We start from the raw sequence: 12,206 nt of genomic DNA, 5'->3' as shown, positions 1-12,206 counted from the left end.
TTGCTGTTTGTTTGCCAAGGGTTAGTGACTTGAGGTTGTCTTCATTTCCAAACCTGTATGTGCCAGGTATGCTATTATTTTACTTACATAACTTTGAAAATTATATGATTGGTGAAATGTGAATGAAAAAAGAAAGGGGCGTATTGATTTTATGGCAACTAGATTTTTATGTTATGGAAAGGCACAATATATTTAGGTGGCTAAAAAAAAATCTGTCAATTAAGTATGGATGAGATAATTGCTAAAGGGGAAAACTGTATGTAGGGAAAATCAGAACAATCTAGAATTATGTACAGTAATGGCTTTACATGTGTCTTTGTCTTAAGGTAAAACAACTAGACATGTGTGGAGCAGTTTATGCAACAAAGACAAAGCAAAACTGGAGGACCTATGATCCAAGACAAGGCAAGTGTAGAAAACTGGATGTATTTATGTTCATCTCTATATGTGTTATTTTTAAGTTTTTCATTGCAGAAAAACTTACCGTATGCAAAATAAACACAGTAACATAACCTCCATATACCCCTCATGCAGATCCAGTAGTTATCAACTTTTGCCTTTCACCTACTTCTGCTATCTCAATTAATCCCATCGTTTTTCCTTGGTTCCTTTTATTTATTTATTTATTTTTGAGGTAAACTTTATGTGCTTTGAAATGCACAGATCTTACAATTTTGTACCATTTTGACAAGTAGACTTTTGTTATATACATGCTTATCACAATCAAGAAGATTTCCTCATGCCCCTTCCCAGGGAATGCCCCTTCCCAGATATGACCACTTTTCTGATTTCTTTTTCTCACTTTAGTGTTTAAGAACTTCATGTGAATGAAATCATATAATATGTATTCTTTTGAGTCTGCCTTCTTTTCCTTGGCATAATGTATGTGAGACTCAACTGGTTATAAGGCAGCTCAAACAAGGTTGTGAGAGTCAGTGGAGTCTCTTCCAAACCCGCAAGCACTGTCAGCTTGAAATGGGAATATTTAAGTGGGGATATTTACATTATGGAAATTGGCAAACAGTAGGAATTGGGCTTTTTTCTACCCTGAAGAGTCAGCTGTCAGCACACTGCTGGTTTCACTCATGTGGTCAGGCGAATCAGGAAAACATCCTTTATATTACAGACTAGTGTTTCTTTAAATAGATACACCATGATCATTTGTCAATATATTGTAGAGATATATTGCAAATTGTGTTGATACGTATTTGTATTTTTCTAGTTTGGGGCGATTGTGAATAAAATGGCCATGAATGTCCTTATATAAGTCTTTCTGTGGACATATGTTTTTATTTATTTTGAATAAATACCTCGGCTTCCCATTAGGGTTAGGGTTATGGTTCCCTGGCTTCCCTGGTGGCTCACTTGGGAAATAGTCTACCTGCAATGGGGGAGACACAGGGTTCAATCCCTGGGTCGGGAAGATCCTCTGGTGAAGGAAATGGCAACCCACTCCAGTATTCTTGCCTGGAGAATCCCACGGACAGAGGAGCCTGGTGGGCTACAGTCCATAGGGTCACAAGAATCGGACTCAACTGAGTGACTAACACTTTCACTTTCAAATACCTAGGAGTGGGATTGCATATAATTTTAGCTGAAAATTAAATGTTCTGGGTATGGAAGCATCTTTATTTAAATAATTTTTATATTATTATTATATTATCAAACTCAGGTCTCCCACATTTCAGGCAGACATTTTACCCTCTGAGCCACCAGGGAAGCCCAATTTTTATATTAATGAACTTTAAATTGACTGATCCACTGACCTAGTCCAGATCACATGGACTTACCTTGGTAAGGCTACAAATTCTCAAAGATTTTTATTTATATGTTTATTTAAAAATAACAAAGCACACATACAGAAACAGAATAAAATGCAAAACAGCTAAAAATGTACATCCCAATGAATTATTGCAAAGTGATTGTCTAACTACCACCTAGGTCAAGAAATAGAATGTTGCCAGCATCTCAGAGAAGTTCCTTAACCTCCTATCTGGTTATGACCTCCTTTATTCCTCCTTCACAAAGATTATCATTATCCTGACTTTTTAGTATCACTTCCTTGCTTTTCTTTACAGTTTTATCATCCACATATGTATTTCTAAATGTTAAATTTAGTAATGGTGACTTTCAAATGAAAATATGCATTCTTTTTTTAAATTTTAAGATGAAACTTTATTAAGCTTATAAACAATATTGGAATAGTTAAGATAACAAGATACATGTTATCTTAAGTTTTATTGGTTAGATTTATCAACCTTGATTAAATAAGAATTACTTAAGTACTTGGAAGGTGTTTGGAGTTAGGCAAATACATGAAATGCTTATAAAGGAAACCAGGTATAATAAATTTATTAAGGTAGCAGTTTCAAACATAAAGGGGATTTAATAAAGCTACAAAAACCTCCTGAAAATAATTGCTTGAAATTTGGAAGATTCATAATTAAAATAATAGATTAATAAGTTGAATTTAAATAAGGTTCTACATTTATGATGTTAATAAATTCAGTATTTTTTTTTAACTGAAATAGTCTCCCCCCCCACCCCCCATTGGCTATCTGTTTTACATATGGCAATGTATGTTTCCAGAAATCATGCATTCTTATATGTCTGGTATCTTTAGCTAAAAATTAGATTTGTAAGACATTTGTGAGTTTTTCATGCTGTGTGTAACAATTTGTTAATTTTAATTGCTTTATACTACTCTGTTGTATGAGTTTTCTTATTATTTTCTAATGGCATGAAAATTTGGGAGTTCTCAGTTTGGGAAAATTGTGAATAATGCTACCATGAACATTATTGTATTGAATATATGAATCCTGATGCATATGTATATAATTTTCTGCATACATACATATTGTCTTAGTTTGACCCACTATAACAAGTCGCCACAGACTGGGTGACTTGAACAACAAGCATCTATCTCTCACAGTTCTGAGAGCTGGGAAGTCCAAGATCAGGGTGCCAGCCGATCCAGCGTCTAGGGAGAGCTCGCTTCCTCGTTTGCCAGTGGCCATCTTCTTGCTATGTCCTCACGGGGCAGAGAGCAGCGAGAGGAAGCAAGCTCCCTCCTGTCTCTCTTCTTACAAAGGTCACTAATCCCATTGTGAGGATTTTGCCCTCATGACCTTATTATTTCCCAAAGGACCCACCTTCTAATACCATTGCATTTGGGTTAGGACATGAATTTTAGGGGAAAGCAAATAAGCAGTTCATAGAAAATATGCATGTCTTTATCTTTATTATGTAAATGATACTAGAATGTCTTCCAAATGTACTTGTTCCTGCTCTCTTGGAATATATAGAATTCTCATTTTCCCATATTCTCTTTTGTTTTCCTCCTTAATTTTAGTCATTTTATGGATATGTATAGTCATCGGCCAACAAAAAAGTTTCCTCTTTATCTCTTATAGTGCTTGTTTTCCTTAAAATCTACTTAGGCATTAAGATGACTGAATTTTTTGGTAAATGTTTGCAAATTCTTTTTCACCCTTTAAATTTTGTCTATATTTCTCCTGTATATAGCATTAAGAGAAAAAATTCAGTCCAATAAGCCATCTTTTAACTGTAGCATTTAGCATTTATCTTTCTTAAAAGACATATTTATCTATTTATTTTATTTTGGCTGCGCTGGGTCTTCATGCCGCACGCAGGCTTTCTCTCCTTGCAGTGAGTGAAGACCACGCTCCTTTGCAGCTCCTCACTGCAGTGGTTTCTCCCGTCGTGGAGCACAGGCTCTAGGCGTGCAAGCTTCAGTAGTTGTGGCACACGGGCTCAGCAGTTGCAACTCATGGGCTCCAAAGTGTGAGCTCAGTAGTTGTGGCAAACGGGTTTAGCTGCTCTGCGGCAAGTGAGATCTTCCCAGACCAGGATCCCCCCCAGACCAGGATCCCTTCCCAGACCAGGATCCCCCCCAGACCAGACTATGTCCCTTGCATTGCAAGGGGGATTCTTAACCTCTGGACTACCAGGGAAGCCCTTAATGTTTATCTTTAATACAATTTCTGATCTCCTTGGATTTAAATCTACCTTTTTATGATGTTCATTTCTATTTGTCCTGGTAGCCCTGTATATCTTTTCTCCTTTCGATTGACACTTTTTGTATTTTTTTCCATTCCTCTCATCCAATTAACTTAGAATTTACATCCTCTTTAGTGTTATCCTAGGGGTTGCAACATGTATCTATAACTTATCAAACTCTAATATTAAATTGTTTTTAATCTATTATTATTATATTTAATAAATATAATATTTATTAAATATAATAGTATATTCATTAAAATATAAATACATTTTATTATATTTATATTATATTTAATTTAATGTGTTATTATATAGGGCTTCCCAGGTGGCTCAGATGGTAAAGTGTCTGCTTGCAATGTGGGAGACCCAGGTTCGATAGATTGGGAAGGTTGGGAAGATAGACCCAGGTTGGGAAGATCCCCTGGAGAAGGAAATGGCAACCCACCCCAGTACTCTTGCCTGGAAAATTCTATGGACGGAGGAACCTGGTAGGCTGCAGTCCATGGGGCCACAATTTTATTATATTTAATCTATTTCCAGAAAATAAAATAATCTTAAAGCATTTTAATGTCATTACCTTTCCCACTAGATGCTACTTGTATTGTTAGCTTTAATTATTTTATGTAGTCAATATTCAAATATATTTGCTCACCCATTTACTGTTTTTGTTTGCTATTTCTTCTTCTAATTCTTTTTTTTTTTTCATTTTTTAACCATTTATCTGGTTTTATATTTTTTCCCACCTAAAGAATGTCTTGAATATTTTAATATTGGTCTATTGGTAATGAAATCTCTCAATTTTTTTCCAAAAGTGTTTCTATTTCACCTTCATTAGAATTATGAATTAGCACCTGTTTTAAGCACTATAAATATACCATCTCCAGCTTTTACTGTTTTGTTGTCATTTGTTTGTTTTGAAAGTCAATGTTCAGTGTAATTGTTACTCCTTTTGACGGAATCTACGTTTATTTCCTCTGCAGTTTTGGAGACGATCTGTATGTTCTTGACCCATAATTAGTTTTACTAAGATGTGTTTAAACATGTATTTCCCATATGTAATCTTCTTGGGTTTATAGAGTTTCTTGAATCTGTCTTAGAATATTCAGTTTTGAAATATTTTCCACAATTGTTTAAATAGCACTTCTGACCCATTATCCCCTCTTTAACCAGGACTGTGATTTACAGCCAGTTTGGACCTTCTCATTCTGTTCCCCATGCCTCTTCACCTTTCTTCTGTATTTTTAATCATTTTCCCTCTCTTTGTCTTTATTTCTAACTTGTTTCTTCTTATTTCTGTAGCATTTAACTAATTCTGTCATTACTTCTAAGCTAGTGTTAAACCATCACTGGGTTTTTAGTTTTGTTGATTGTATTTTTGATTTCTAGAATTTCTGTGTGTTTTTAAGAATCTGCTATGTCCTTTTTCATAGTTTCCAGCTATATTGAAATTCTCAAGTATATCTTTATAGCCTTAATTATAGTAATCATAGTTATTTTAAAGCCTGTGTTGGAGAACATCGACATCTGCAGCCCCTGTAGGCCTTTTAAATCACTTGTTGTTTCTGCTGGTTCCAACTTATTTTACCTCATACTTTCGTATGTGTGAATGTTTTCAGTTTGAGCACAGACTTTGTATTAAAGGGTTTCCCTGGTGGCTCAGATGGTAAAGAATTTGCCTACAATACAGGAGACCCAGTTTCAACCCCTGGCTTGGGAAGATCCCCTGCAGACGGGGATGGCTGCCCACTCTAGTATTCTTGCCCAGAGAATTCCATAGACAGGGGACCCTGGTGGGCTATGTAGTATGTGGGGTCACAGAGTTGGACATGACTGAGTGACTAACACTCTTTTGTATTAAAGATCACTTGTAGAAATTGAGTCCTGATTTAAAGTCTTTGAAGATTATTTACTTTTGCTTCAACAGTTATCTCTGGGTACTAGCATCTGGGATGACCTTCATTTAATTTCTGAGACTGAGGGAATTGAAAGCTTGAATCTCATTCCAATGAAGGACCACTTCTGGTTCACTGTTATTCCTAAGGGCCAACCCTTCAAGACCCTAACCCGGAATGTGTTGATTAGATCACTAGCACCTCACCATACTCCCAAGCAGGTCCTGGAATCCAGCTCTTTTCTACTGATTCCTGGGATATTGTCTAGAATGCTGCTCAGCTTCTCAGTCTCTTAGGAGCGCCAGGGGAAAAGTGAGGCTAAATCCTAAACTTGCCTCTCTTGATTTCTCTCCTCTACTGGGTCATGGGCTGCTAATTATTCACTATCTTGTTGAGTCTCCATGCCTTCAAGTAAAAGCTTGTTTACATTTTGTCAAAGGTTGTCTGAATCATGAACTCTCTCATGATTGCAAATGGAAGACCAGAGCTCTTTTAACATCTAACTCTGCTTTATATACAGTTGAAGAAGAAAAGTATTAATATATGCCTTTAAAAGCTCACAGCATATTTAGGAATGCATAGAGTGTGGTGTCTATTTAAAGGAAGAATACATATGGACAATCTCTCAAGCGGAAAGGAAGAGAAGTAGAGGTGGGCTGTGATCACTAAGGCCCTGGTTCTGGTTTTGCGGTGTGACTGTGGTGAAGGCGATGGCACCCACTCCAGTGCTCTTGCCAGGAAATCCCACGGACGGAGGAGCCTGGAAGGCACAGTCCATGGGGTCGCTGAGGGTCGGACACGACTGAGGGACTTCAATTTCACTTTTCACTTTCATGCACTGGAGAAGGAAATGGCAACCCACTCCAGTGTCCTTGCCTGGAGAATCCCAGGGACGGGGGAGCCTGGTGGGCTGCTGTCTATGGGGTTGCACAGAGTCGGACACGACTGGTGCGACTTAACAGTGGTCTTCTCCTCTTGTTCCATATTCTATATTTGTCTTGTCTTGTCTCATTCACTAGTCATGGCTTTAGCCTTATTGCTAAATATACAGTCTGACCACTTCATATCTTTTGAGCTTGACAGGTATAGCACTCACTGTCTATTTGTATATTACCACAAGATTTTCACAGGAACCTCAAGTGCAGTGTGTTTAAACCTATACCCATTCTAGATCCCCCCCTTCCTCATTTAATGGTAAGGTATGTTTTTATTTTTTGTATGGCCTTAGCCATGAATTTTATTAAGCTTCACTGGATTCTGATGACTTCGCAGATTTTCTAAACCACTTTGAATGATAATAGCCTGAAAGTGCTGAACATTTCAGTAACCTATTTTACCTGAAAACTGGATTAAAAAATGTTGAGTAATAACTAAGCCATACTTCATATTAAACTATTATCTGGATTTTAACTATGTACATGTTTTAGATTAATTTTTATACGACACAGGACTGTGATAGAAATTTAATTATTTTTTCTTTTATTTAGTGATTTATAATTAAAATATTTTATTAAATATTCTGGAGATAATCTTAAGAATAAATGATTACTTTTCTATTTTATGAAATACATATTTGATGAACTATAAGTGATTATGAAAAGCTTTTTGAGGAATTTTAAAACATAGATAAATATCCTTTATTGTAAACTAAGTAAAGAAGAACAAAAATCTATATTCACTGTAATTATATCCTTCTATATGTATCTGTGTTCACACACATGCATATATACACTTATCTTTCTCAGAGAAGCCCTTCATTCTTAATTTTACTTGCAAGTGAGGATACATATTTTCCTTTCACATTCAGAGCGTAATTGAGAAAAAAGGAAAATACTTGGCACAATTATTTCATGAGACATTCTTATAAAGAAAAAAAAGTTAAGTGGTAGGCCAGAAAAGCAGATAACTCTGTAAGGAATTTCATTGACTAATGGATTCCAGGGTACAATCTGAAAACTGAATGTAGGCCAAAATGGATTTGAACTGTAGGATGAGACCTATTATTTGATCAACTAATCAGACCTATTATTTGATCAACTAATTATTTGATCAACTATTGAAAATAAAACAGCAAATATCAAAATACATCATATATGCTGGAATACATTTTGTGTGCCAAACATTTGTTCATTTTATATTTATGCATGTATGTTTTCTTTAGGTCATATTACAATGTTTCTCATACACTGACTCTCTCTTGCTTATGGTATGTGTGTGTGTCTGTGTGACCTGGGGTTCAGCAGTAACGCAGTGGATGACACAGTAGAAAGGCAGACATCTGCAGTACGAATTAGGGCTATAGAAGACTGGATTTAAAAATGTGAGAGAATGAGACCGAAACACCTAGATTTTATATGAATTATATGTTATTGCAGTTAGCTTAAAGGGTATATAGCTCTGGATGAAGTCTACAAGATACCATCAATTAGGAGATGCTCCATGAGTATGCCTTCTCAGGTTTCCTCTGATTCTGTCAAGAAAGAAATGCTTAAGCCTTGGCTCCTGTCTTTAGGTTCATGAGGGAGGTCATCCTGCAGGGTTGAAGGCAGTTCCAAACAGGATCTTGTTGAGCTTTTTGGGCTCCAGACATATCCCTCTAAAATTAAAGAATAATGATTTAAATGGTCAAAAAATTGCTTATGACGAACCTTGTCACTTAAATCTAATATTCAAATTTTACTTTTATCTTCTAGCTATGTGACCAGTAGGTATTCTGTCTTTGGTCTCCAGTTATATGATAGTGACTTGGTAACACATAAGCACATATTCATTATACTTTCCTTTGACATGCCATGTCAGAAGTCCCAGAAGCATGAGAACCTTAACCAGGGTCTACCTCAGGGGATAAACCCTATCTTGAACTGAAGTCTTTTGCCAAGTTTTCTTGTATTGCTGAATTCAACAGATTTTGGAAATGTACCACAGAGGATATTGCATCCTATTCTAACAGCCCTCTCCAGATATAAAAGGATAGCATTTCAAATTGTGCAAGACTCGGGGCAAGTCCTTGCTTGTCTGGATTGAGGACAGTATCGTTCTAGCCCTGTCTTCATTAATCCCAAGTCTGAGTTCTAAGAAATGGGTCTTTGCAACAAATATGTTGTGTAACAATCTGAAAATAGCTCTGCCTAAAGCAAGGAGTCATAGATACACGATGATTCACAGCAAGATGGGAAAATATGATACAAAATTATCAAAAGAGATTAAAAAACTGGGTTTGTGATATTGATTCCCTTACCATATTAGAGAATTACTGATGTGTTCTTCTTTGGACTGAATGTTTATGTTCCCCCCAAATTCATTTGTTGAAGCACTAACCCCAAGTGATGATATTTGAAGGTGGGGTGTTTGGGAGGTAATTAGATTTAGATGAGGTCATGAAGATGGGATCTTATGATGGAATTAGCTTCTTCTTTCAGAAGAGAAGGAGATAAGAGTTCAGAGTTTCTCTGTCTCTTTCTCTCCACCCCTGTCCCCATCTGCCATGTGAAGATACAGAGAGATGTCAGCCATTTGCAAGGCAGAAACAGCGCCCTCACAAGAACCAAATGTGCTCACATGATTCTGGACTTCCTGGCCTCCAGAGCTGTGAGAGATAAATGCCTTTGGTTTAAGCCACTCACTCAGTCTGTGGCATTTTGTTACAGCAGCCCAAGCCGACTAGGACACCTGTGTTCTCAGAGCCTGTCAGGCCAGAGGATGTATGTGTGAGGGCTGGAGTAAATTTGGTTTAGGTCAGGAGCCCGTGGATAGAGGAGCCTGGCAGCCTCCAGGCCATGGGGTGGCAAAGAGTCAGATACGACTGAAGCAACATAGCTCACACACAGACAAGAGACTTCCTTGAGGGGCGAGGAAAGAAACTCAGCAGAAAGAAACTAGGGCAGGAAACAGTTGTTAAAGGGCTATGGAAGTCCAACTACGCATAGAGGACCCCAGCAGTGTGAGAATGCTGAAGAGCTCACAGACGTGCAAGTGAAAGAGTCAGCTCTCTGTGTCTGCCAAGCCAGAGGTCCCTCACACCAGGATGTCCTAACAATCCTAGCCAAGTCAAAACTGGCCAGCTCCTCGGTCTGCCTCCACCTCCTCCTGCTCTAAGTCCAGAGAGAATCTGGAACTGTCGTGGCAAGATGGCATGGAGAGAAACCCTAGTTAATGAGAGAGAAAATTCTCTGCTCACTCTCCTTTCCTCATCGCAGACCATCCCCCCCTATGAAAACCTCAGCACTACCAAGATGGAAACTTCAACGTTAAAGCATGTTTGCAGATTTTCCTATTATGAGGGACAGGGTGATTTCTTTGCTAAACTGAAGGCATGCTTTATTTTTTGCAGTAACCAGAGAATTGTTTGCAGTGATGGTTAAGTGATTGGTAAGCAGTTCTCTGTGGTGGAAACTGGTTTCTAATGTGTGCCCGCCATGACTGATTTCAAGCATGATATCATTAAATGCAGAGTTAGGAAGAAATATGTGCCGTTGACTCTGGCGAGTCAATATGAACAGATTCAGTACATGACTAACTGTGTCATCTGAGAATGACCTGAAAAGTCCTGTCACCTGTCTAAGTTTTCATCCAGGGTCAGAGAATATCTATCCCCAAACATAATTTAAAGATAGTAGAAAAACAAACTTGCCTTCTAATTTCTTTCAAGCCTCAGTTGTTCAACATAATAGTCACACATTTGAAAAAAGAAAATTGTTTTATTGGAGTGTCTTAAGATATTTTGAGCATGGAGATTTTAGAGCAGGGCAGGTCAGGAGGCAGTAAGGAATGTTCTCTTTTCTCTGTTTGTTGGAGAGCTGGAATGTGAACTGAAAGAGCCTGAGTCTTATTTGAAATGGGGAGGACACGATGCCCTGGAATTGTTTCCAGTATTAGTTTGGCTAGTGCTCACTGATTCTGTGATTTCTCCAGCAGCCATTAGCATAGATATTGGAGCAGGGCTAGAGCAAAGGGACAGACACTGAATATTATCTATGAAGCTAACATTAAGCATACTTAAAATAATCTCTGGGGACTTCTGGAATTTGGTAGGAGGAATTTTAAGAAATGCTATATTTTTATTGACATAACAGTTGATAAAATAAACACTATGATGCTGATGATAACAATGATGACTCCCACACAACTTGGGAAACTTGACTTTTCATGTTTATTCTTTTATATCTAGTCTTGAATTCCTACTTAGATGTCCTTTTAAATTTTTATTATTAATTCTAACACAGGGACAGTTATTTACACACTTTTATTCTTGGGGCCTGGAACATTCATTATATGTCTGATTGTGGTATTGGTGATGACCAAACCAAATAGCAGAAAGGTGGGCATCTTTTCAGGTAGGAGAAACAGATGGCTTGTCTTCTTTTAGAAGTTTACATGATGCTCAAAGGTGAAACCTTCCCCTTGCATAGCTAATTATAAACTTCCTGTTATATGAGTTCCTAAGGGGTGGACTATCTTGACCTTTTAGTTGTTAATGTCTTTTCTCAAATCACAATTATATTCTTAATCCTCATTCTGCGAACTGGCAATTTTCTGACAGATTGAGCTTTCATTATTCCTTATTTCATTAATTACAATTTGTCTAATAATAGAATCTTCAGAACAGCACTTTACCAACTGCAAAGGTTATCAAATGCTAATGAGCACTTTTAAATGGCTTATTAACTCACAGCAAGGCTTTTTAAGTTTCCATAGTTCCTTTATTATGTCCCTATTTTTCTATACATTCTTTTTTTTTTTTAGTATTCCTTGAGATAATTTTAAATATTCTTGGAAAAATTAACATATTTGATTGTCTTCTATACAAGTATGCTCACATGGTCATTTTATTTATTCTTTCCCTCAAGACCTGTAAGTAAGTGGTTGCTATTCCTCTCTAGCAAAGGGAAATGAGGACAAAAAAATGCTAAGTGATGTGCTCAACGTGAGGTAAGAATTTGAGTTCAGGTTTTCTGTCTTTTAATGTTTTGTTCTCCACTCTAGAAAACTCAAGGGTCTATGTTAGTTGTTTACTGCATGGACAAAATAAATGGGGGAAAAAGTGACCCATAAATAACAATGAAAGGGCTTCCCCCCATCAGATGTCCTCACTGGCTTCCTCATCTTACTTTTCACTATTCTACTCATTTCTCACCTTTACTCCTTTAATCCAACATAACTTCTCTTTTTTCATCTTCTTCTTTTCCAGTTTGCCAGCTAATGGCTTGGAGTTATGTAGGAATCATTCATTTATCCAGAAGAATGCTCTATGTCCACATTTATCTGGCAGCATTCTATTTCCACTGGATTTCA

The sequence above is a fragment of the Bos indicus genome, chromosome 5 (assembly GCF_029378745.1).
Source record: "Bos indicus isolate NIAB-ARS_2022 breed Sahiwal x Tharparkar chromosome 5, NIAB-ARS_B.indTharparkar_mat_pri_1.0, whole genome shotgun sequence".
NCBI classification, from domain to species: Eukaryota; Metazoa; Chordata; class Mammalia; order Artiodactyla; family Bovidae; genus Bos; species Bos indicus.
This window is presented reverse-complemented; position numbering follows the sequence as displayed.